The 23,300-nt window shown below is 46.3% G+C and overlaps 1 long non-coding RNA gene across 1 annotated transcript; it reads right to left on the minus strand.

The window, feature by feature from the left end:
- Nucleotides 1–9,706: 9,706 nt before the first annotated feature.
- LOC146176950 (uncharacterized) lies at nt 9,707–21,849 on the minus strand. Its single transcript, XR_014701589.1, has 3 exons — nt 21,572–21,849; nt 20,378–20,419; nt 9,707–15,252 (listed from the first exon to the last, which is right to left on the minus strand). It is a non-coding gene; the product is annotated as an uncharacterized LOC146176950 (long non-coding RNA).
- Nucleotides 21,850–23,300: the final 1,451 nt, after the last annotated feature.

Here is a 23,300-nt window from a genome sequence, read left to right on the forward strand (position 1 = left end):
GCCAAGTGCCTCTCCAAGAGGCCACAGTGAACGACTTCCTGTGCCACCCATTTTCTTTGGTCCTTGTTTCAATGTGTATCGGGAATTTATGTCTGTCTGCGCCTTCTCCGCCCAAAAAGAGAAACACACAGAGCAGTTGGCGCCCATCTCACAAGAACTGCGTTTACGCTGTGCTGGCTAACTGCTCTGTTTTCGTCACTTCGCGCCGCGGCCGAGACGCGACACCGGGGCCATTTGCCATGAAGCGGAACGGACGGAGCCGGCGGCGCAGCCCTTTCCAATGGTTTCGGATACCACCTCCGAGGAGCGGCCGCTTTCGCCGCGGTCATAAATTTTAACCCGCGCCAAGCTGCCCTTTGACCCTGGGCGTTCCTCTGGACTCTCTCCCGCAGTTACGTCATGTGACGTGCGTGCCTAGGGACTCTGTGTGGGGACCTGGGGAACTTTTTCGCTAGATATACAGAGCTCCATCTTATGCGAGCTCTCTCTCACTGTGAACCTGGAACATGTAACCTCTTGTATAAAGTCTCTTCCTCTTCTCCTCTCAACTGAGCCTCTCGCTTCTTCGAGCACGGCACCAACACCGGAGGAGCCGATGGCGTCGCTAACCAAGTCCCAACAGTAACCACTACAATGACATCAATGTCAAATAACTGGTGACAGACAGACACATCCAGGTGCACAGCCACATGGCGAAAGAGCGGTCTGATATCCCTCACCTCTTTGACGCTTGGCATGTTGCAAAAGGTTAGTACCTGACTGTTTCATGTTTGACATTGGTCTTGCATCACGGATGAATTCTAGTAGTACTGTGAAGAAGTGCTGGAGACAAGGCTGGAAACACCAGAGGTTGTCACATTCGTGGAGTAGGAGGCTTTTACTGACGTAAATGCTGTCACATTTGTGTTCCATCAAGAATATAACCTTCATAGTAACCTGCTAGTAGGCCAATCTTATTTCTGTAAAAGAGTACTGTCATCAAAAAATTAGGGATAAGGCTGCAAGTATGTTTGAAAAAGGGTTTGTTGTTCTTCAATCTTGATTCAATTTAGCTGGGACACTTTGACTTGCAAACCTTGCATAAACAAATCCTGATTAATGAGCACATCCAACTCCTGTATTATGGTAGACAGGACCTATTCACAACTCCGATAACTCCTAATATATATCCCACATGCAATATACAGGAGTCAAAGGAGTCTGTAAAGGAGAAACAGGACCTATATGCAATAGTCCTGCATACTTGTCTATGGGTCCTTTATGCCCCACTTCGGCTCCTACATACTCCCATATTATTTCATACAGGCACTATTAAAATCGTAAATAGTTTTTTTCAATAGGGTAGCCTCCACTCACCTATGCAGCAAAATACTTCACAATTTAATGACCCAAACTTTGTATTTTTTCAGACTTGACTCCAGCACTGAGGAAGCCCTTCCTCAAGATGAGAGGAAGTTCATAGTGTCTGAAAGCTGCCTCAAGGAGCTGTTCACAGTATGCCGTGATTGCTATTCCTCTTAAAAAAGCGCAAGTTGTGTGACTGGGACTCTGCTCCAAGTACAGACGATGTGCGCGGACCCCCACTGCCTCACATGGAACAGCCAACCGATGATGAACGGCAAGCCAGCAGGCGATGCGCTACGGTCAGCAGCCATGCTGTTTGCAGACACCAGCCCCACCTTAGTGCTCCGAATTTTTGAGCATGTGAACCTGCAGGTGTTCACGGCACGAAAATTTTTCAACTATCAACGGGGCAACCTACTTCCTTTGATTGACAAGGTAGGACAAAGGCTGTGTGCTGCCAAATGAATTACTGAACCAATGTTTTACGATTAGAGTTATTTCAGGTTATACAGTAAGCCATTACCAAAGGGAAAAGAATTTAGCAACTGGATCATACGTCTATACAAGGGACGATTCCAGAAGGTGGCTGAATATCCTGAACTCCCTTTAAATTTCATCATGAGCAGCCAGTTACTCTTGTTGTTTTTTTCAATGATATTAAACATGTAATAGGCTAATCCCCTTCTGTGAAAAACCTGCATCTGCCCATGAGCCTGTAAATATGAGAATGCATCTTAAAAGGCATCAATTTGTACATATATGTGTTCATGAAATATCTGGTCGGTGAAAAATCCCCTTTTTCTCACACCAGACAGCAGCAGTTGTTTCGCCAGTTGCAAGGCTGCAATGCTGACCTGGCTGGTGACGGACACTGCGATTCCCCAGGGTTCTCAACAACATTTATGACCTACTCACTGAACGTCGTCCAGCTGAAAGAAATTTTCCATTTCGAGAAAGTGCAAGTTGGGGAGGTAGGCCAGAACAATTGGAACAAAGACGATTAATGAGACTGCATTTTTTTTTCCACAAAAGTGTGCAGATATCAAATCAAGCCCCCTGATGCAAAAACATGCATTTGTGAAGAGCATAACCATGGTAAAGGAATGGGGGTACAATGTGAGATCAATAACAACAGGCCAACATGCCAAAGTCACAAAGTACATGCAGACAAAGGAGCCCACCATCAAAAACTACTTTGATACTTGGCACATCTCAAAAGGTAAAACCGAGTACAAACGACTTCCTCCATGATGTTTTGCAAAATGCGGCAACATGCTACATTAAATTTTGTTGGATTCCGTAGAATTTAATGATAAGGAGAACAATATCATAGGAAGTATAGTAGCAAAGGGAGGGTCAGAAGTTGAAAGCATGAGGAGGAGCAAAGGTATTGTTTGTGCTTTTTATTTTGGTTGTCTGACAAATGATGATGAGAGACATGCCTGCCATACATGCACTGATACATGGAGACTGCAGCTAGGGACACTGAATTAGTGTTTCTATCCAACTAACTGCAGAAGCAGGTCAAAAATAATGTCATTTTATCACCTACCCAGAGCCCCTCCCTAAGCATTCCCTACAGCAAATAACCTTAACATATGTATAAGTGATTAATATCCATTTATTACAACTTAGTCCCAGGCATAAAAAGAAGCTGGCTGTCTATGCAAAATGAGCTGTGTGCAGCATACTGGAACTTTGGACCCAGCCAGCCAGCAACTACCTTCACTGGTGAGCTGCCATGGGCGATGGCAACATCGATATGCTACGAGACATGTGGAAAAGTATGGGACGGCATGTCACAAATGTGCACACAGATCACCCAAGGCTCTACACATTGTGCTCATGATGACCTTGGAGTTAGGCAATGGCTTGTTACAGGTCAGTATATAGCTATTTGAAATCAAAACAAGTTTTTGCAGACCCCTCAATGCGCCTTCCTTGTTGAATACACGTTCTTGTTCAAACATGACTTGAAAAATGCTCAAATTTAAAGTTTTGCCAAAAAGCTGAGGTGCCTGATTTCAGCTAGCGGTCAACCTTTCCCAAGATACTGCTAGTTACCTCAATACATATACAAGTATATTAGTTATGAAAATTATGCACACCTAAAAATATGCAATTGAACTTCATTGTGGAGCCATTTGAAGAAGGCGTATAGAGAATTTTTTTTTAACAAAAGGACACCTGCACACAATAGGTTTGTTGAGGTTGTCATGGCATCCTGTCTTGTTCGACATTGGGAAACTTGCACCCAGCATGCACACTTTCAGCTTGGAGGCCTTTCACAGCGTGCTTATAGGCTTTGCACCAAAGTCCGTAAGTTTCTCACCTGAGGGCATGCATGCAAGGTAGGTGGTGAATGAGACATATCGAAAATTTACATCTGAAGAACTGTCTTCAGAATCCAGCCGGCAATACTCCATTTCAATGAGAATGCCAGCAGAGGACAAGCCATCACAGCTGAAAGCCTGTCTAAAGAAATAAAGAACCCCAAAGCGAGGAAGGGTACAGCCGTTGCCTGTCCTGTGAAAGCTGAGCCTACATATGGTAGGTAGTACGCTTTTTTTTTCATTCATTGCGTATTTCCACGTTACAATGAACGAACAACACCAACACTGGCTTTTTTTCGACACGGGGCCCTTATGCTCTCGCGTAAAACTAGTTTTACGCTGTATGCTACATGTCAATAGTCAGAAGTCTATACACAGCACATCCATATTGTGTTTACATTTTTAAAAGAAGCCGAGATTTTTAACAAGTTATGACATTTTAAACATGCTTTAAACATTTCTTACAAAGCCAATTATTTCTACTCCGCAATTGGTGCAATATAGCCCGAGATAATTATGTGCCATAGACACTACACAACACAATACTGTTGCCCAGAGTAAACCATTTTGTGTATCTGTTAGGTGATGTGTATAGAAAGAGGGGAAACACCAGGCTGCCTTTGAGTGCTTTTAATCCCTGGCTGACAGGCTTTGTCAATGTAGAAAAATGGCGTCAAGTCTACCTCGCGTGCATGCCGTGTCCAAAACCTATTTCTCATCATTCTACTTGCAGATTCCTGCACGAATCTGCAACAGTGTGTACATAAGGCTTCAAATGTAAACGGAATGCCAAATGCACTTATGCTGATCAAGCCACATCCATGTGTCAGCAAATATGCACTGCTAAACACCTAATAACCTCAAGCCAAGACAATTAGATGGTAGGTAGTTCGTTCAGTGATGCCATAGCACCAAACAGGTGATATGATTCTTTTGAATGCAAAGTACACACAACAAGTTTGTGGTGAGAGCTGTAACCAATGGCCCTAGCATATTGCGACAGCCGCTTTTCCTCGAGCGAGACCGCTACACCTCTATCCTTTCAACTTTTCTCTAAATTACATAGTATCTAAAGAAGAAATATTCGATATCCAGTGCAAAAATTGTAGCAAATAGATTACCCAATGCATTCCATGACCTCAACATGTGCTGGAAATATTTCGCTACCAGCCTTGAGTGCAGAAACTCAGCTTCCAGGCCATGAATATCCAACTCTCTCCAAAAAATATGAAATACAATTGACAAAGTATCTTCATGATCAATATCCTACACCGACACCACATCTCTGAGCAGAATATGTACCGCCTCTGACAGCTTTGCAAAGTGTCGCCAGTAGTCCAAGGGCAAGAGGTCTTCGAGACATGGAAGAGCATAAAAAAGAAGCAACTGCTTCCATTCTGATGCCATCAAGTGTGTTCTTTCCTCAATACGATGAGGCTGAGGAGGCTGTATGCTCAACAGCTAGCTGTTCACTTTTCTCAAGAAAGAAGGAGCTCCTGTGGAGGTGAAACATTTGTGACATTGTGTGACATTTTAGCACTTGTAAGCAGCAACCAGCACCATAGTTGCTTCACTTAAAGATGTTTTGATGATTTAGTTTTGGTTTAAAGCATGGATAGTAGGCAAAGGGGGCTGGAAAAAGGTTCAAAATAAAACCTGACCAAAGCCTGCCATGTTATATGAAAAAAAAAAAGAAAAAGCATCCCATGGCTGAAAATTGTAATACAAAGCACTTGAATAGTATTCCCTTACTAGTTCAACAAAATGGGAGGAGACAAGAACCCCCCAAGAAAAAATGCTATACACAACCTCTCTGCAAACCACAACAGTAATAACAGCATGGCGTGTTACAGCAGTATCATTTCATGCACAAGTCATTGACAGCATCAGCCAACACACGTGCTATTAATAAGAAGCAGCTAGATACAGCTAATATATATGTACTGTGATAGTCAGCACTTCAGCCATCGACATGCACCAGTGCGTTGTGCGACGAAGACAAAGAAGAAGTACGCTGGGCTCACCGTTGCAAGGTCCTCTCCTCACAGCTCTCCATCTGAGCGTCAATAAACACCCCATTACAATTGGTGGAGGTGCCGGAAACGATCCCATTCAAACTGGAACTGCGAAGTCGTACACTACCCTCTACGACCGCCATGCAAGACGAGTCCACTTCGACGCTGCCGGCCGTTCCAACCACGATCATGTGTTCTGGCGTCGTGCGCCAGCGTGACCCTTGCAACGGCGAGCCCAGCGTTCTTCTTCTTTGTCTTCGTCGCACAACGCACTGGTGCATGTCGATGGCTGAAGTGCTGACTATCACAGTACATTTGAAACGTTCTGTCAGTCCATTCGTCTGAGGGTGGTACCCTCAGACGAATGGACTGACAGAACGTTTCAACCGCACTCTCGGTGACATGCTGGCTATGTACGTGAACACCGACCATTCCAATTGGGACCAAGTTCTACCATTTGTTACTTACGCATATAACACCGCGGCACAGACCACTACTGGATTCTCTCCATTCTTTCTCCTTTACGGGCGCGAGCCACCCTGTACTATGGACACACTTTTTCCCTACCGCCCTGACGTTTCCGAATCTTCCCCGCTATCCGATGCCGTCACGTACGCAGAAGAATGCCGTCAGCTCGCCCGCTCTCTCACAACAGAAAATCAGTGGCAACAAAAATACCTCCGTGATACCGGCGAAGCTTCGTCATATCTCCCGAACTCTCTGGTGTGGCTCTGGGTGCCCTCCACAACCCCTGGCCTTTCAAAGAAATTTCTTGCTCGCTACCACGGGCCATATAGGGTCCTCCAGCAAACATCTGCAGTCAACTACGTAGTTGAGCCCGTCACGCCCTCTGCGGACTTGCGTCGCCGTGGTCGTGAAACAGTTCACGTGAACCGATTGAAGCCGTTCTATGACCCCGCTGTGCTTTCCGCGCCATAAGTCGCCAGGATGGCTCCTTTTTTTTACCCGGGGGGAAAACGTACTGTGATAGTCAGCACTTCAGCCATCGACATGCACCAGTGCGTTGTGCGACGAAGACAAAGAAGAAGTACGCTGGGCTCGCCGTTGCAAGGTCCTCTCCTCACAGCTCTCCATCTGAGCGTCAATAAACACCCCATTACATATAGTATATGTACACTTTATTTCATGTGTACAGCCAGAAGTCATCATCCTATTTAGTGAAAGATGTAGCCAAGCTGTCTTCTACAAAGTTAAGGGATACTTAGTGTAGTGATGTCGGCGCCTCGGCAATGGGAGATTCTCCCCTGCTGGGCGGACCGCGATGCGCGCAGTCGAAGCCCATATACAACAGCAGTATTTCATCGGAGACAGAGCACCGGGATGGTAGGAATGCATCGCTCTCCGGTTTCGCATGTGTCTGTAAAGAGCGGAACTTCTCGGAAGAAACCGCCAGACTAAACATTGCTAACGGCGGGCAATGCCGCCGCGGGGAGAGGCGATGATCTCGGCTGTCTGCCGTGTGAAAGTAAAACGTACACGAGTGACACGGCTCGTAAAACAGAGAGAGGGCGCGCTGCGCGTCGGGGGGGCTACGCTCCGGCGGGGAGGGAACTCGAGCTTGAACGGAGCCACGACTGTAAGCAGTCGCGTGGTTTAAAGCTCCAGAGGTCGCCTGAGGTCTCCACGTATTTATGAGCAGTCGTACGCGTCTGGCCAGATCTTTAACGGCTTGCGAGCTGTGAGTATACCGTGCGCGGTACTACTAGTACGTTGCGGCGTAACAGTTGCGGCATACTGCGTAACAGTGTTTTGTGTGTGTGTTGTGTCGAAGGCAACCAAATACACGCCTCTTGTGCAATCTTGAACTGCACCGTCAGCTAAGTGCCTCCCTGGAAGCCGCTTCCATCCACGAGCGGACACCCAAACGTAGAAGAGAACATTACTGGCGCAGCCCTGACAGGATCGTGGACGTCATCTTGCGTTCTGCGGAACAGGTGACGGCGACGACTAGGAGAAGAGGCGCAGCAGGTCAAGGTGCACAACGGCAAACATCTTGCGGTTGCAGAATGACGCAAAGGTGACGGCACGCATCACAGTGGACACGGCAACCTACTATGCACGAGGAACAGGAGCGGTGAGTGATCCACTCCGGTACCGTGCTTTTGGGAGCGTTACACTGCCGCAATATGCCCAAGATTAAAACCAAAGGGAAGATGAAAGAAGCTAGCGGGGCTCCTGAACACCTTCACGATGCGCCGGCGAGCGGGTCAAAAGTTGAAACTAACTAGGAAAAGGAAATGACCGACGCACCTGAACGTCAGGTCCCCACGCCTGAGAGCGAAGTAAAATATGACGCTACCGCTGATACTGTTACAAAGGACAGGTTTCAGAGAGGTTGCAAATAGAGCATGAGAAAACAAGGCAGCTTGAGCTGCAGGTTAGATTGGCAGAACTTCAGGCAGCGTCAGGTAAAGAAAGCGGCTCGTCTCTCGATGATTGAAACACCCGTGCAGACAGCAGTCTGCGGCACTTTCCGAAAATGCTCAGCGGAGCAATTCCAAAATTTCTTCCCAACTCCGAAGTGTCATTGAGGTTTGAAACGGTTGAGTGTCTCTTTGAAAGATACGGGGTGCCTCGAGAGGCACAGGCACATCTGATTTACCCAACTGTAAGTTACTTGTGCGCAAGCCTCAACCGGGAGGAAGACTTTACCTTTGAAAGTATAAAATCGGTGGTTTTGAGGGAACTGCGTCTCACGCCCACTGAGTACAAAAACAAATTTTATGGTGCAGTTAGGAGGAGAGACAAAAGGTGGCAGCAGTTTGTAACTTGAATTACGAGCTACCTTAACTATTACCTGGAGCCCGCGGAGTGGATAGCTTTGAGAAACTAACAAAGCTACTTGTCGCTGATCAGCTAAAGTCAACGCTCAGCTCAGATGCCTTGCGGTACGTGGCCTTAAGAGTAGGCAATGATTGGTTCGAGGCCCCTGTGCTTGCGAACCTGCTAGCAGTGCACGAACAGGCTGGGGGTGGCCGCTTTCCAGCGCAAAACACGACGAAATTCACCGGAGATTCCACGGATCAACTGAGCTCCGAACAGGGTTCAATGAGGCGGGAAGACCGTTTTGGTAAACCGACGAATCCAGCATGGAAACCTTGCTATAGCTGCGATGACACGTCCCATATGGCGTCTCAGTGCCCTCAGACAAGAAGGAAAAAGATACCGGAGACACGAGAAAAACCCCGTGTGCAACGCATGGCAGTCACAAAAGATGCAGTTTCGCTTTTGCTGGCGGCGAAAATGGGACACTTTCCTGTCGTTTTCTGTCAGATACAGGAAACCATCCTGCATCAACCGATGGCCTCCACTACAGAGTGGTGTCAGATGTACAAATACCAGGGGCAGAGAGGCCTAGCTTTTTCCGCAACAAGAGATTTTTTTGATGACGAGCACCATTCTGGACTCAAATCAACCTCTGGCTTTGCTTGGGAGCGTGTGCTTTTTCCAAGCCGCGAAGTAAATCACAGCAGAAGTGCAGGCGATAAAGTGCAGCATCTGCAAGCTGCAATGAGTACAAGAGCATTGAGACAGCCTTCGTAGTTGCCACGCGGCAAGGAAGGTTAATCACGCTGTTTTTCTGGTGGCGGACACTCTGGCGTTGTGGATTCCTGAAACGGGAGCAAGACCGGACTACTGACCACACCGGTGCTCAGGGCTGTGCTCGCGTGTGTTACCCGACTTTGTGTGCGTGCAGTGCATGAAGTAGCGCGTGACCTGCAGCGGTCCACACAAAAGCACAAGGCGAAATGAACTTTTTTACACTCGATGTAATTTAGCGATGTACCTTTGTCGCAGTCATGTTTTGTTTTTAACAGAGCTCAGCATGACATACTGCTTACGCGCTTTTTAGTGTTTTTCATATAGCCACGTGCCATCTTTCGCTTTTCATTGTTTTACAAGCTCGATTGCCTTTATCACTTGGTTTTAAGGCCCGTAATGAGGTCAAGAAGCCCTGAACGAACTTTTTGGGGGGGGGGGGGCTGTAGTGATGTCGGTGCCTCAGCAATGGGAGATTCTCCCCCGCCGGGCGGGCCCCGATGCACGCAATGGAAGCCCATATACAACAGCAGTGTTTCATCAGAGACAGAGCACCGGGACGGTAGGAATGCACCGCCCTCCGGTTTCGCATGTGTCTGCAAAGAGCGGAACTTCTCGGAAGAAACCGCCAGACTAAACATTGCTAATGGCGGGCCAATGCCCCCGTGGGGAGAGGCGATGATCTCGGCTGCTGTCTGCCGCGTGAAAATAAAACGTACACAAGTGACACGGCTCGTAAAACAGAGAAAGGACGCGCTGCGCTTCAGGGGGCTACGCTCTGGCGGGGAGGGAACTAGAGTTTGAACGGAGCAGTGCCTTTGAGAGTCGCGTGGTTTGGAGCTCCCACGGTCGCCCGAGAGCTTCGCGTATTTACGGGCAGTCGTGCGCGTCTGGCCCGATTTTTACAGCTTGCGAGTCGTGAGTGTACCGCGTGCGGTACTACTAGTACATTGCGGCGTACTGCATAACAGCGTTTTGTGTGTGTGTTGTACTGTGTCGAAGGCAACCAAATACATGCCTGTTGTGCTATCTTGAACTGCACCGTCTGCTGAGTGCCTCCCTGGAAGTTGCTCCCATCCACGAGCGGACACCCAAACGTAGAAGAGAACATTACTCTTGCATTGCTAGGGTGCCCATGTTTTGTTTGCGTGTAGTGTACTAGTTTGCGCGATCTCATTCTCGTGGCCGACAACAACATGTTTGCTTGCGTGAATTACATAGAGGACGAACAGTGGCCAATTCTACCTGTGTCATTAAGAAATTTGAAACCAGCGAACACTGAGGATTGTGACAAGCCTCTTGCCGATGTCACTGACATAGTAGAAGGACATGAAGTAAACTATGCTGTTTTCTCTTCTTCTGATGCTTCTTACACAAAACAATTATTCTGAGTGACGCCTTCAACTGTGTCATGACCATCGTTGTAAAGTGGAACAAACATCAGTCAGTCTGCAACCAGAAGAATTCAGTCAGAGAAGACTGCAGACCCTTTTGAGCCTATTGAAGCCTGTCGCCGATGCAGCTCACAGACTGCAAGGCCATGACGTGAAATAGGCTGTTTTCTTCCAATTCTTCTTACACAACACAATAATTTCTCAGAGTGACGCATTCAACTGTGTCATGACAGTCGGAAAGAAGAGCAAAAATCAGTCTGCCACCATCTGAGTACAATCAGGCAAGACTACAGACCCTTTTGAACCTACTGAAGCCTCTCGCCAACGCCACTGACAGAGTGCAGGGACATGAAGTAAACTGCGCTGTTTTCTCTTCTTCTGATGCTTTTTACACAACATAATTTATCTTTTTTCAGAGTAATTCCTCCGACTGTGTCATGACCATCGTTTTAAAGTGGAACAAAAATCAGTCTGCTATGATAAGAATTCAGTCAAGGAAGACTGCAGACCATTTTGAACCTATTGGAGCCTGTTGCCGACGCCACTCATAGATTGCAAAGACATGATGTAAACTACGCTGTTTTCTTACGATTCTTCTTGCACAACAAATACTTTTTCAGGGTGACACCTTCAACTGTGTCATGGTTGTAGCGCAGCAGCGCAATCTACGAGTCTTAATGGAAAATAAAACCATGGGAGAAGCCTGTGCTGATGTCTGACAGGTGGAGCCATATCTCTAACTATATTAGTTAGATTTAGATGATTACATTATCTCTTAGTTTGCTGGATGCAACGATTATGCAATATTATGCGCTACCAAGTAATGTAGCGCAATCTAGGTGCACAGTTAAGTTATATGAGGCCTCGAGTAGGGGTTAAGAATGAAGAGGCAGAAACCCACAAAGAGAGTAAAGCAGGTTTGATAGGGAAAGATAGCCGGGAGCCAAAGGAGTTCGTCGAGGCCCGGGGCTACCGGGAAGAGTAAGGTGAACACCTCCCCTTCCACCAACTTGCCGTGGTCTATCGAAGTGAACATCGTGGCGCTGGTTGCTACCAGAAACCCTCACTGCTCCAATGGATCGCGGCCGAGTTTGAGCAGCTTAGCAGGTTCGGCATTGCGGACCTTGGCGTAGCGGCACTGGCTTACCACCAGACGAGCCCTCGCTATGTGGCTTCTTCTGACAGCCACTAGCGAAATTTAGGAGCCATGTTCATTATGAATAAAGGTTTGTCGTGTACGTGTGTTAAGTGCGCATTTGAAGCGCCCTGGTCGCGGGCAGATAACTCTTGAAAAGACTGCCATATGTGTGTATTTTCGCTAGCGTTTGTGTGTGTTTGTAAGCCAACGGAGCAGCCGTGGCACACGCCTCCTCCCTCTGTACGGTCCCAACTTGTGAGGTGGCCTGCGAGCTGGCGTCGCACGGACGACCAGCAGAAGAAGAGCGTCGCTCGCGAAGACATCCGATCTGCCTGCAACCATCCCCGCCGAGCCAGCTTCTGAGAATTCGATGGGCGCTGGCGGTCAACATTTGTAACGGGGGTGGAAGGCGTTTTCACCAGCCACAGCCGCGGTGAAACGACAGGGGAAGTTAGGATTCCCCAGGAGCCTGGCGAGGAGGAATTCGAGTGAGAGAACGACTTTGAAGCGTCCGAGCGACACGGCAAAACGGGAGACTCGTTTCGGGTGCCGTGATGAGAGGCCGCACCCTGGCTGAAGTTGTGCTGTAATGTGTATAATAGTGTAAGTAAATTATGTATTCTGCAATTAGAGTGAATTCCGGTCCAGGTTAATTGGGAGAGGAGTGAAATTAGAAGATGAAAACAACAAGAAGAAAAGAACCTTATATTTAACTACGTGTTTCTCCATTTTAAAAAAATATGGGTCGACTTATACCGTATTTACTCGCATAATGATCGCACTCGCGTAATGATCGCACCCCTGAATTTTGAGGTCAAAATTCCATTTTTTAAATTCCCCGCGTAATGATCGCACCCCGAACATGAAGCCGCCTGGTGGTTCATCTGCAATCATACCGCAGCGAATGCATTCCGACGAGTTCCCAACCTAGTCTAGTAACGTTGGAGTTCCCATGATTCCATGCTTTGCGGCGTTCGCCATTTTGCAATTCGGCAGCGTCGTAGCGTGCTTTGTGTTTTTGTGCGAGTTTACGCCATTTCACCATGGGGCGGTATGCCAGTTACACCGCCGCGTTCAAGCTCAAGGCTGTCGACTATGCACTGGAGCATGGCGACCGCGCTGCTGGTAGGCATTTCGGCGTGGACGAAATGAGGATACGCTATTGGAAGAAGCAGCGCGAGGAGCTGATGGCTACGAACAAGACACAGCGGGCTTTCCGTGGACCCAAAACGGGCAAGTTCCCTCGTGTTGAGGAGGCGGTCCTAGAATATGTGAGGGACCTGCGCAAGGATGGTTGTGCAGTGTCATTAGAAATGATACAGACGCAGGCGCGCACAACTGCCAGGAAGCTGGGAATCGCCGCAAAGGATTTCCGCGCTAGCTCCGGTTGGACGACTCGCTTTATGCGACGGAGTGGACTTTCCCTGAGGCGGCGGACGTCGTCGTGCCAGCGGCTCCCAGCCGCGTATGAAAGCAAAGTGATAGACTTCCATCACATCGTCACTAGGCTTCACGAAAAATGTGGTTACCTGATGTCGCAAATTCGAAACACCGATCAAACTCCACTGACGTTCGACATGCCCCGGAATACAACTGTGAACGAGAAGGGTGCTCGGAGCGTCCTCGTGAAGACGTCTGGCGCAGAAAAACAGCGATGCACAGTCATGCTTGCTGTGACGGCCGACGGGTGGAAGCTGCCACCATACGTGATCTTCAAACGGAAGACTATTCCGAAGGGAAACTTTCCCCGTGGCATCCATATACGTGCACAGATGAAAGGGTGGATGACTGCGGACCTGATGGTCGACTGGATCAAGACTGTTTGGGGAAGAAGACCAGGAGCATTTCTGCTTCCCTTGCTTCTGGTTTTGGACAGTTTTAGGGGTCACCTTGTGGACAGCGTGCGTGCCAAGCTGAAAGAGCTGCGCACGGACATTGCAGTCATTCCTGGCGGCCTGACTTCGCTGCTGCAGCCTTTCGACATGCCTTTGAACAAACCGTTCAAGGACAACGTTCGACGACTTTATGCTGAGTGGATGGCGATGGGCCAGCATGATTTGACGCCGAGCGGAAAGATTAGAAGGCCATCCGTGGAGATGCTGTGCTCGTGGATCACAGAAGTGTGGAGCAGTATCCCCGGCGAGGTAGTGGCTAAGAGTTTTAAGAAGACAGGCATATCTAACGCTTTGGATGGAACGGAAGATGACTTCCTGTGGGATTGTGAAGATGCTCCCAGCGACGACACTGCTGTTTCCGATGAGTCGTGCAGCAGTGAAAGCGAGGATGGCGAGGATTCAGACTTTGATTAGAGTACTGACGAAAAAAAATAAATGGGCATTGTGCACTCCATGTGATGCTTAATGTGCGTGTTTATTGCAAAGGTAAGCCTTACTCAGCTTTTATTTTTGGTTGTAATCGGGATATATGTTCTAAGACGTCTGACCTGCAACTTGTTTGTGTTTTCGGTGCTCAAAACTTTTTTGTAGAAAATTTACCCCGCGTAATGATCGCACCCCGAAATTTGCGTCAGTATTTTTTAAAAAAAAGTGCGATCATTATGCGAGTAAATACGGTATTCGAATAATTCTTTTTTTATTCCTCGGCGAGCCTAGTGTATAGGGGTCGACCTATATGCGAGTAAATACAGTAAGCACAGTAACACAACTAGCAGTGTGAAAGCAATTACAAGCAAACACGCAGAAGATGCATGGCAAACTCTAGCAAGGCAGCAGTTGTTGCTTCCCTCAGGACATAGGCGCTTGAGTCTTTCATTAAGGCACATTCTCGAACTGGGCTGAACCTGCTCAATCAGTTTCAAAAGGACTTTTGATAACAATACCACGTCAATTCGCTGTAGATTGCTGCATGTCGAGACCTTACGGTGCAACCCACCATTGACTGCGTTGGGTTGGGTTATCGCTATAGCTTCGTACCCACCTGTAGTGAACATCACCCATTTTTTTGCTGTGCACAGAAACAAACGAGGCGACCCCGCCTAGCAGACCACTTCTTTTTTAGTGGAAGGAAGGCAAATTTTCATCCTTTTGCAATGATAAAACAAAATTTTCAAAAAACAAAATGACTTGAAACAGCATCGCCACAGGAGAAACTGCATAAATATTTAGAACGCCTGTCATTTTCTTCTTCGAGGGTCTATCAACTTGCGTCAACATTCACGAGCATGCTTCAGCAGACTGATTGGAAAGACCCAAACACCCAATTTCTGACGCCTACCTTCCCACTCCAAGTGCAGGGGTGGACCGTGAAGAAACCAGTCACCAGCTTGCTGTCTCAGAGGAGGCCGCATCTGCCTGCAACTCAATTGAATAAAGTGTCTCTCACATGCTGGTGCCTCCCCTGTTGTGCCGAGGGCCCTCCTCGTGAAGTTGCAGATGTCACCTGTGTAGCTTGGCTGTACGCAGGTGTACTCGCTGTTCCTTACAAGATCACTCCCGTTCCAACTGGAGCTGAGCAAAAAAAAAAATGCACACGCATACTGAGTTCAGCCTTGTAGAAACATGTAGAACAGAAATGCTTGCTCAAATCAGTCCAAACCACAATTCGCGAGCGGCTTTCTCACTTATACACTTGTTTTCTGTCGTCCAGCTGGTCCTTATTTATGTCCTCTCTGAGCATGTTTCTCAGCAAGCCACCCTCTCCCTTTTACAACCAAACTAATAGGCAATTTTTGTATTTGCACCTTAATAAGCATATTTCTAACATGCTTTTGCATCTCAATAAAGCTTGTAGATGGGCAAAGTCATGCATAGCATCATTTATGGCAATAAAATTTTTGGTACCATGTTGACACAGTCGATGCTTCATCAAAGCTTTTTTATAAGCATTTTTCTTTACTAATGTCCTGCTTGCACACAAAACTTAATAGATAGACTCCAACTGACTTCCATCTTTCAACCCGAGAAGGCATTTAGAGCCAAAGATCTTGTTACTGACTCAATGAATCTACAATTTAGATAATGGTATTGCTCATGATACACCGTATTTACTCAATTCTAAGCATCCCCTTTTTTTTAACGATAATGATGCCCAACACGAGGGGGGGTGGTTGCTTAGCTACTTGGATTCGAAAAATTTAGCAATAAAATACTGCCTCCCCACTTCCCCTCCCATGTTTTTGCATTGATACCTTCAAGATATGGGTGCAAGAAATAATTTATTTCAAAGAAACTTGACAGACATCTTCAGTGCATCTGAAGTTCAAGCTACAACAGCCCTCTTCAAACTTGATCCAGCTTCCTTTATGGATGCTAAACACTACTCCAAATGACAATACAGTGACAGAGTAATTGGGGTTGCTTTTGGCCAGCTTTCGCTATCACGCACCCCCAGCTGCCATGTAGTATCGGAATGCAGCAACGCAGGAGTTGGAGATCTCACCACTTTGGGTCTCAAACGGCTCCAGTCTGCCTATGTGAGCAAGTGCTGAAAGCCTTGTTTGTGCTCTCTTCCTCGGAAAAAAGGGGGTGCTCAAAATCACATGCAAACTCTTTTTCCAAATTTTTTGCGAGGTTAAATGTGTGGGGGGAAGACATTGGCAATATATATGCCCCGATGTGATTTCCACGCAGCGACGCCAGTGACAGCTTTTTTCAATTTCACGCATTCTTTGAATAGCAACCACTTCAAAATTAGACTGCACTGGAAGCATCCTAATACGCTCCATGCATTTTTTTCTTCCCCTTGGAGAACTGCCATCGCTCCAGATGAAGAAAGAAATGTAAAATGAGCATTTCTGGGTTCTCACACACCGTGTTTTTGTCTCCCATTACAAAGCCTTGAATCGGATGAAATCTGCTCGTCTGACTTAAAAGACAATTTGTCCTTTGAACGGTTATATGGCGCCCTTTAAAATCACAGCATGCCATTCAAGAAAGAAAAACAGGCCCATGACCTTCAGCTGCTAGGCTCACTGCAACATGGGGAACTAATGTCGGAGCACAGGACACGGAATAGTCTTAGCATTTTTGTATTACCAAACATTGCCCCCAAGGTGTAAGGACGCCAACTGCAGAACCTGAAAGTCAGTGCTGCAACGAGGCACTGCATTCTGCATCTGGCTTGCGTGGTGAGCCCAGCCCAGCTGGTTGGGCTGTAGACACTTTACTGATCTCAGACGCTATGACACTGAGCCCTTGTATGTAAGATGCCCAATATCTTTGCTCCTGCATCCTGTGGCTCATTCATTCTTCCTCCCCCCCCCCCCCCATCCCTCGGGTTCTAAAGCTCTGAAAGATGAGAGGAGCTTTTATCGTCACCACTCAGATGCTCATGACCTCGGTCAGCGCTAGACAATCCAGTCACGCAGCTTAGAAACTAAGCTAGGTTACACATTATTGATACAGGCTGCACAAACCTGACAAACCTGTCACCCAACAAAATTCCAAGCTTTAAGCGTTAAGTGGTTTGGTTTGTAAAAAGAGCTAAATAGCCACAGTCTTGCTATTTCACCATGCCTATCCGAAGACCGAAGAAAGAAGAAAAAGACAGATAACCCTGTAGTTCGTAGAGGCAAACGACAACAGTTTTTTTTTTTTATGCAAACTTGCCATAAGGCATATTATAGAAACCCATGTAAATTGTTTTCCGTAAGGAACCGGAGCAGGCTCCCGCTCTAATCGTGGTCGGTGAGCCATTTAAAGAAGTTCTCTTCCCTTGTTGTGTTTAGCCCCACTTGTCGCAGAATCTGTGTTTTTGATGCCCTTGTCCCTGCACAAGTCCATAGCAGGTGGCGAACATCCGCTTCTTCAGCTGGTGTGGAACACATCGGGCATGTGGTTGCTCCGATGGCTGCTTGAGATTCCCATCGGCATGTTACCAATGGGGTAAGGGCCGCCCCAGCTCTTATCCTTCTATGGATAACCTCCTCCAATCTCGTCAAGTTACGAGGGAGGGGGAATGTACACAGGGGAATGAGGGCACGTGTACGTTTCCTTAAAGAGGATGCTAAGATGGGAACAGCGGAGCGGGCATTAAAAGGGAGCCTAGTGGGGAGCACATTAGTGTTTGGAACTTCGTGTGTGAGGTGGTCAACTTTTCTCTGCTCAGCGTTCTCAGTATCGTCTTGTGTCCAATGTATCTGGATGCATCTTTGTTTTTTTATTAAGTGTGAGGAAATCCTGGGTTACACATAGTGTATTTGTCACTTTCTTCAGTTGTTTTATGGCGGCTAAGGAGTCTGTATAGATGTGGGCTTCTGTTATGGAATCTATTTTATTTATGGTCTCCATAGCATCGTGGATTGCATACAGTTCTATCACAAGCAAGTCTGGGTATTCTGAAACATATTCCTTATGTACCTTTAGTTCACTCTGTGTTGAACTAGTAGCTGCTGTTCTACCGCCATTTTCTAAAATTGATGTGTCCGTATATGCAATGCAGGTACCTGGAGGTGCATCAACCAGAGGTCGAGATGCCAGTTTTTCTTTGTGACAAGGCCGAGTGGTCTTGCTTGTCGCAACAGTCGTGAATTCCCACCAGGGGTCAGCCATTGGTGGTGTTTGAGCTATTACTTCGTTGTACAAGGATGCTATGGGCATAACATACTTTCGCTTCATATTCCTTGTTGCCTCTCGTTGTTCAATTAATTCTGCCAACGTATCTATTTGTGCAAATTCTTGGAGAATAGGGATAGGGGTAAGTTTCAGTAAGTCCCTGATAGTGCACATTGCGTTTCTATTTACTGTTTCCAATTTCGCCCACTGCCATCTCGTGAGTCTTTGGAATTGGGCCTGGTATAGTATCCTCGGCTGTAACACCGATTGTACAAGACGTCTTGCCATGTCCGCTCGGGCTCCTCTTTCCCTAAACGAAATGTGTTTTATTAAGTTTAAGGAAGTCGCAGCTTATGAAGCCGTTCCTTTGCCGGATTTGTGAATTTATAGGCCAGGAATTCTCAACTCGTCCACCTCTTCCAATGCTTGATGTCCAATCTTTAGCGAGACTCTTCGCATTGGCAATTGTTGCTAGGACAGAAAGTTCATTCGAACATTGTGATGGCGGTGTGCCCAGAGTACGACATAGAGACGATGTCATACCACTAGAGGTCGTCTACACCCGAATAAAATGGTCAACGAGAGGCAAGGAGTGCTCATACGTGAAGTGATTCCCTTATGGCATAAAAAAAGCTGAAACATAGAGGAAACTGCTATGTGCAAAAGCCCTGTCTTTACTTTCAAGCCAAACCTAAGCGCAGCTATGCAAATTGCTGTCATGTAACTCCAGGCTTAACTACAAGCTAAGCCTCTGCTTCAGAAACTGCATATCGGTTAGCTCAAAGCAAGTTTCACTCTCTGGTATCCTTCTACCAACAGCAGGCTTTCAAAAGTATTGTCAGAGGCATGAGTAAACCTCTAAGTCATGTTCACAGCGTCAATATTTGCTCACAATCAATATTACTGACAAGAATTCACATGATCCTCAGCACAACCACTATAACTCTGTGAAGCCTGGCCGTTCCATCAACACCTCAAACATTTGTCTCGTGCCCACTGCATGTTGCATCTAGGCTTGTTCAATAGTCTGTCTGTTGGTTTGTATCTTGCAATTCAGCAAACACTTCTAGTGCACCCATCACTACAAAATTAGTGTTCCACCTATACAAGGTGTACCAGTACTTGAAGCTCGAATATCTTGAGTATAGTACTTGACTCAATTTGAGTCGCACTAGATTTTTACCATAAGAAGTACTCGAACCTGTTTACTAATTAGAAATTCAAAATTCCATATTCATCCAAACTCAATATCAAACATCTCGGCATATGCATGCAATGTTTTCTAGCTAGAGCAACTCATGCAGACTACATCAGTTAGCTTGCTGTTTCCTCACAGCCAGGACACCTGCAGCTGTTTATCAACAGCTCTTTTCCATATGTCAGGATCTGGAAACTGTATCTTTGGCTACAGGGGCCAAGAAGCGAGCTTATGAGTGAGATCTAAAGCTCAAAGCGAGCTTGCCAAACTGCGCTGCCTACACTGAAACATGGGAGCTATGCATGCAAGCCGGCATGAGTGGTGCATTTGAAGTGGCATTTCATAGCTACTGCTTTGCAGAGAGCGAGGAGAGAATGGTCTTAATTACCACTTTTGTGATCCAATTATTAAGCCATCCTGTAACCTTTCGCCAGTAATCTTGCAACTGATCATCATTGAAAACTGATGTCACTCCAACAGCAAGGAGGCTTCGGGCCAGTTTATGGAATTTAAGCATCCCAACCACGTTCAGTAAGGTCCTTTGGTAACCAATAAGTACACTGTTGTAATAAACTTTGTTCACTGAAGAATATGATGTTTAAATAACCATAAACAAGGTATGCAGCCCACAAAAGAATTAATAGTGCGAATACTACATTATTCCCCCTCCCTCCCCCCTTAGTTATTGCCTGGTAGGCCTCACAGGAAAACTAAATAATGCCATTGATAGATGAAAACCAAATAAATATGCAGTAACTCTGTTTCTCTTTATAGGTGCACTTTATATATAAAAAAAAAAAAGTTTTTAGCTTAGGCTACCCACATTGACACTGCCGAATATAACCTGGGATCGTATTCAAAACCATTTAATTTGATTCTCACCTGGTAAAGAGACATACTGCAGTTGCCACCAGCAGCCCAGACCTACCAAACAGCAAACAGTGGTGATCAACCTATATCCATCCCTACCCATCAATCTAGAGAGATTACGCAGTGCAAAATGAAACTGCCAACCAGAAGTAACTTGATCAAGCACGCCAGCCGGAAAGTGGGGCCAGCCGTGTAGTGGACTTAGGGCTCTGACCAAAATAAGTGACAACCTACCAGGTACCCCCCCCCCCCCCTCCGATATCTGAAAAAAAAAAGATAAATAATAATAATAATGGGCTCTCCCTCTGCCCTAATTGAAACAAGTTTCTTCGTGCTACTTTTGTTCCTTACTGGCGGTTCGCCTGCTTCGCCTGTATTTACATGATCCTTCAGTAGTTCATTATGACACCACCTCCTGCATGCAGTCTACTCTCATATTTCTTTTCATGTTCACAGTCATATTTGCTAGCTAGTCGGACAGCCGGGAAAATCACGCGGCTGGAATTCTCCCGGGCCTCGCATCTGACAGTCTGCTTGTAAGAATTTTTTTTCGCCGCCTCTGATACACCCGACCCTGTTCAGTAGTTAGATGAAAATGATGAGTTGCTGAGTCCACCGGGTTGACGCCCTAGATTTTACCATACCTAAGTGGCACACTTGCAAATGAGCGACATAGAGAGACAAAATTTCAAAGTTCAGTTAACGATACTCGCAAATTTAACAAAGTAGAAAGACGATTACGAAGTGTTCCCCAGCTTGCGCACTCGACAAAGGCCTAAAAGGGCGTACGGCTTCACGTCAATTTAGTATAACCAGATTGATTACTACTTCTACGCAATTGGAGGAGGTGCAAGGAACATGAAACAAGAAAAAAATACCGCACGTCATGCCGCCCGAAGCTCGCAGCCACAAAGAAAGGCACGATGTTCATCCCGATGATACTCCCATAAGCCCGCTGCGCTTACAAAGTGCCTCACTGGGAGCCTAATGTAGTGAGTGACAGCTTCCGCTTATAAAATGTTCAGTAACAGCCTGCAAATACCAAAATGACGGATCTGTCGATGTCTGCAGCAAAGATCAATCGACGCGCAAATCTCAGCTTTGTACCGTAGGCCTGCTGACAAAAGAAAATTTTACCTTTTGTTGAAACACGCTGAAAAGGCGTCAACACAAAATCAGAGTGAAGGCGATGAGATTGAGCCCCACCTTCTGCAGACGGGATGAGTCGCGGATGATACTGTCGGGTGAAATTTGTCCGGCACGCCTCGGTGCGAGTAGCAAGTGAAAAGAAACGATATTCAAACAAACTCGGCATACCGTGACTACCCCTTTACATACGATTTGTTCTTTTCTGATGTCAAAACACTGAACTACGAGAAAGAAGAGCCAACAAAGGCAGCACGAGAAAAGAACCGCGCACACGTGTTGTCTACACAACATGGAGGAACGAAAAAAGAATAATAAAAACGTGCTTCTTTCTTTTGTTACTTTTGTTCTTTTGTTTCATTTCGGTCCTGGCTTGTCTTGTCTCTACAAGGCACGTAAGATTTTGCTTTGCAGCATGATGAGCAATTTGTTAGTTTCAATTTTGAAAGCGCAATTATATATAGTAATGATTTTGTTGCATTGTTCGTGCGAAAAAAAATATTATCTGGACAAGCGTCATGTTTGTAAACAAAAGTGGCGCTGCGATCAGCAGCGACATGGGGTGCAAGCAAAAAGAACGCAGCGTGCCTATACAGCGCCAATTAAGCGACGCTGCCTTCAAAACCAGTTCGCGCGTGCGAATATTCTGAAGCGTAAGCTTCGTTTGTGCGTAGAAATAGTTTTTTGTATGCCTGGAGAGTAGTTCAGCACTTTATCAGCCGATACTTCTGGAATTACCTGGCGGAGAGGGCTGAATTTGCTTGCTTCTCCGCGTGGCCTCAGCAGCGTGCGGCTCCTGTGAGCGACTGTAGGGACAGAGTTAAATGAAAACTAGAAAGTGCAATGTATATCAAAAACTAACAGCCAACATTGTTCAACACCCGTGCCTAATGCTAGCATACAAGGACGACGAATGAATGACTGGAAGTGTGCTTTTCATATGACAGCTCTTAATGAGCTTTCTGATGCTCCAAGCACTTGCCTTCACTCTAAAGAACAATATATTGCCGACAACTATAGTGAACTAGAAATCATATTTCCGGCTCAGTGTGCCGGCAACTTAAGTCAGAATTTCACTGAATAAGAACTCATTTTAGTTCTTCGTAACATATGCGCATATAGTACATGCCAATGTTTTATCCTGCTCAATAAAAAGACGTTTCACGCCTGTTTCATCGTACAGACGTAGCCAAGGTCATTCACAGGTATAAATACATGAAGGCGCGTATAAGAATGTTCTCCTTTTTTTTTTTTTTTTTGGTCTTCAGGAGAGGTGCACGAACGGAAATGCAACGTTCTCCACGATCGCTTGCAGCGAAATTCGCGCGATCTGTTAAGATTTTTTTAATATACTCTGAAACTGTTTATTCAAAAGGTGCTTATTTTGCACCCGTCATAGCCGATTACTCTTTGGGACATTAAATTGCATGTACCATATATATCATACTTAAATATATCCTGCTTGATGTAATGTGTCATGCAACATGACGTCGGGGCATCGTAAAAGACGTTCACCAAAAAATGTGAAGGGTTCAACGCTGCTGAACCGAGCAAAATGTTGCGGTATGTTATGTTTACATGTATTTATATGGGTCGCCCTCTTACCTCGCACCCCGATACGTTTCGCGGTGTTTTAAAAATACTTCGCCTCGGTAATGAGATTTCATACTTTTACGGTCTGTTCTAGGATGTTCACGGTTTCTCTGTGCTAAATAACGACATCACAGATGAGCCGTGAAATTAGAAAACTGCTTTGGAATATTTCGCTTCCATGTATTCCTATGGGCGC

This window comes from Amblyomma maculatum, chromosome 10, assembly GCF_055883805.1.
Source record: "Amblyomma maculatum isolate TAMU_Amacu chromosome 10, ASM5588380v1, whole genome shotgun sequence".
In the NCBI taxonomy this organism is placed as follows: domain Eukaryota; kingdom Metazoa; phylum Arthropoda; class Arachnida; order Ixodida; family Ixodidae; genus Amblyomma; species Amblyomma maculatum.